This window comes from Balaenoptera acutorostrata, chromosome 3, assembly GCF_949987535.1.
Source record: "Balaenoptera acutorostrata chromosome 3, mBalAcu1.1, whole genome shotgun sequence".
In the NCBI taxonomy this organism is placed as follows: domain Eukaryota; kingdom Metazoa; phylum Chordata; class Mammalia; order Artiodactyla; family Balaenopteridae; genus Balaenoptera; species Balaenoptera acutorostrata.
This window is the reverse complement of record NC_080066.1, coordinates 105,126,876-105,130,541: the sequence shown is the minus strand read 5'-3', so window position 1 is coordinate 105,130,541 and position 3,666 is coordinate 105,126,876. Positions and strand designations below refer to the sequence as shown.

Below are 3,666 nucleotides of genomic sequence, written 5' to 3'. Positions count from 1 at the left end.
ATTTTCCACTGACATCAAACACTTACCATCTATTTCTGTACCTCCTCTAATGATTCATTTCTCCTCTTATACCCTGTTACAGAAGCCTAGGATGTAAAATCACAGAGCACAAAATTCTGCACAAGGTGGACTTCAGGCTTGAAAGCTTTGTGATTTTTATCTATCTGACATAGGATTTTGAAGTGATCATTGCATGACTATAACTGAACTTGCCATCAATGAATACTCAGGGGTATTATTAAAAGTTTTCCATTCCAATGAATTTCCTGTTATTAGTCCCATTCACTTAGCAATTTAATAAGTGGACAATAAAGCCAGGAGACTCCAGATATGGAAGAGTTCCAAACCTTTGGTAATTTGCAATACACACCAGGGATTCAAAAAGTTCACTGACAGGTGAAAGCTCACCCATGAATACTAAGTAATTGATATCAATCCATGGGCTCCCAAAAGCCCAATAAGCAGCCTGGAACTTAGTTTCCAGAAGTATCTGACTCAACACCTCTTCATTTTTTCTACTGCTTGAGTAAAAGTTCAGAGCCAAAAAAATGTCCAGAGCATTTCACAGATTGCCTACCTCAAGGCAAAGAGTATCAAGATGTTTTGTAACCAGCTAGCTTTTAAATCTCCTTAAAAGAATTTTGACTACTCAGAGCAAAAATAATAATGATGCATTGTGGAGTTTGTAACACGCAGGAGTAAAATATATGAAAATAATAACAAAAAGGCTGGGAGGAGGAAAATGTAAGTTTGAAAGATTCTTATATTATGTAGTCAGTGGTATTTTATTTGATGGTGTGCTACATTAAAGATGTATACTATAAATGCTAGAGAAACAGCTACAAATAAAGAGGTATAGCTAATTAGGTAACAGTGGAGATGGAATAAAATATTTTTTAAAAACTCAATCCCCTCGAAAAAAGAAAAAGAAAATAGGAAAAATGAGAATAGGAAATAAATAGCAAAATGGTGGATTTCAACCAGACCCCATCAATAATCATATTAAATATAAATGGTATAACTTGTATCCAGAATATATAAAGAACTCTTACAATTCAACAATAAAAAGACAACCCAGCTTAAAAATGGACAAAGGATTTGACTAGACATTTCTCCAAAGAAGATTTACATATGTCCAATAAGCACATGAAAAAAAAATTTCAACATAATTAACCTTTCAGGGAAATGAAAATCACAATGAGATACCACTTCACATCCACTAGGATGACTAAAATCAAAAAGACAGACAGTGACAAGTGTCAGAAAGGGTGTGGAGAAACTGGAATTAGAGAAACTTACATTACTTGCAGGAATGTAAAATGGTAAGGTACTTAGCAAAACAATTTGGCAGTTTCTCAAAATGCTGAGCACAGAGCTATCATAACCCAGCAAATCTACTCCTATACCCAAGAAAATTGAAAATGTATATTCACATAAAAAGTTGTATATGCATATTAATTGCAGTGTTATTCATAAAAGCCCCAAAGTGGAAACAACCAAAATGTCTACCAACTGACAAATAGATAAACAAAGTGTAGAATAGCTGTAAAATTGAATATTATTCAGTAATAAAAAAGAATGAGGTACTAATATGTGATACAACATGTATCCAACTTTGCAATGTAGGAGATGGAGACACTGTGGAGTTTGATGTTTTGAGGAGAAAAAGGTATGGAATTAGCAAACGTTACAGGCCCTACTGGAGTTCCAGTGCAAGCAGTAAATATGCAGCAGACTGTAACCATTATAGATGCTACCCACATGGTAGGAGTTTTCTACCAATTACCAGAATTACCAAAACAGTAAGAATAAGGAAAAGAACGAGGGATGGGAGAGTAGTCCAGAAGGCCAGTTCCAATAGGGCCAGCCCAACCTCAGGCCACAGTTCTCATCCTACTACACACAGAGACCTATGAGCATTGACCACAGTATTCCTCTGGTGCAGGAAAAAGTAGTGGAGTGTGCTGATAACCAGGGGATAGGAGATCAAGGTAGACTAGTGTTAAAAAAGAGACATCAGACCCAAAATAGAATCACTTGTGCTAAGCCCACCTCACCAAACTGAAACTTAATACCAAACCAAACTGTGGTTTCAGTCTCCCTCAGGAATGTGATCTTAACTGGTCAGTCTGGAATTTCCTGGTCAGCAGTAATGAGGCAATCTGCCTGACAGACCCCTTCCATAGAAAGATTAGGTAATCCACTTTTTTTCCTTGTCCCTGCCCCCTTCTGTCTAGAAAAATCTTTTCCTTTTCAGTAGCTCTTTAAAGCTCCTTTCTGTTTGCTAGATGGGATGCTGCCCAATTCATGAATCAATGAATAAAGCCAATTTGATCTTTAAATTTACTCAGTTAAATTTTGTTTTTTAACACCAGTGAGACAGAATATGTATTGGGGTTGTAGATCATGATTCCTTAGGGGCCCTCCTCACCAAAGACAGCATAGAGAAGACAGCAACAAAAAGGAGAAGGAAAATCAAGGAGATGAGATCAAGGTCAGCAGCCACCTCAAGGTTGGTACTACCACAACTTCAGTCACCTCTGAAGATTCCCAGAAAACCCTAAACCACAACATGGCACAGAGACAAAAGCAGGTGCTCCAGCAGCTGAAAATTCATCTGTTCCTAAAGCTGAGCAGGGCTAACCTGAGTAGAGGTTGGTTTACCACCTCGATCATCATCCTGTTTAGCCATCCAACAAGAAGAAATGAATATGGGACTTCCCTGGTGGTGTAGGGGTTAAGAATCCACCTGCCAATGCAGGGGACATGGGTTCGAGCCCTGGTCTGGGAAGATCCCACATGCCGCAGAGCAACTTTGCCCGTGCGCCACAAGTACTGAGCCCACGTGCCACAACTACTGAAGCCTAAGAGCCCATGCTCTGTAACAAGAGAAGCCACCACAATGAGAAGCCTGCTCACTGCAGCGAAGAGTAGCCCCCACTCGCCACAACTTAGAGAAAGCCAGTGCGCAGCAACGAAGACCCAACACAGCCAAAAATAAATTAAATAAATAAATAATTTTAAGAAGGAATGAATATGGAATTCCAGCAGTAAAAAAGGATGGCGCTGAAGACCTTAAGTGCTTGTTTTTTGCCCATTGACAAGATAATTAGAACTATCTGCATTATCTATGCAGCTTGGGGTTTTTAATATTTTTACCTAAAGACTGTAAAATTAGTAAATGGAAACTTCAATTAAATAGAGTTGGGATACCAGAAGGGGGAGCTCTCAGGCCCTGCGACATTAACAGAACCCAACAGGAAGAAGAAAAACTCTTCTTTCCTAGGACCCTCCCAACTTCCTTTTCCTCTCTAAAAAACATTTTCCTGGGAATTCCCTTGTGGTCCAGTGGTTAGGACTCCTCGCTTCCACTTCTGGGGTCCCAGGTGTGATCCCTGGTTGGGAAACTAAGATCCCACAAACCGTGCACTGTGGCCAAAAAAAGAACCTCCTTCCATTACCTTGTGGAGACTTGCACATGGATGCCATTATTACAGACCCCAAATTGCAATTTTCTGCTGATCTCAAATAAACCCATCTTTGCTGGAGAAATATCTGGTAGTCTATTTGTTTCAGGTCAACAAGACATATATTTTACGTACTGACAAATGTGGTTTTTTTTAAACCCAGTTTTCTCAATACACTTTTAAGGGTTTTTTAATTGTT

General features: G+C 38.9%; 1 pseudogene; it reads left to right on the top strand.

Annotated features, from left to right (window-relative positions):
• The first annotated feature begins 330 nt into the window (after positions 1–330).
• LOC103015389 (Y-box-binding protein 1-like) lies at positions 331–2,643 on the top strand (annotated as a pseudogene).
• Positions 2,644–3,666: the final 1,023 nt, after the last annotated feature.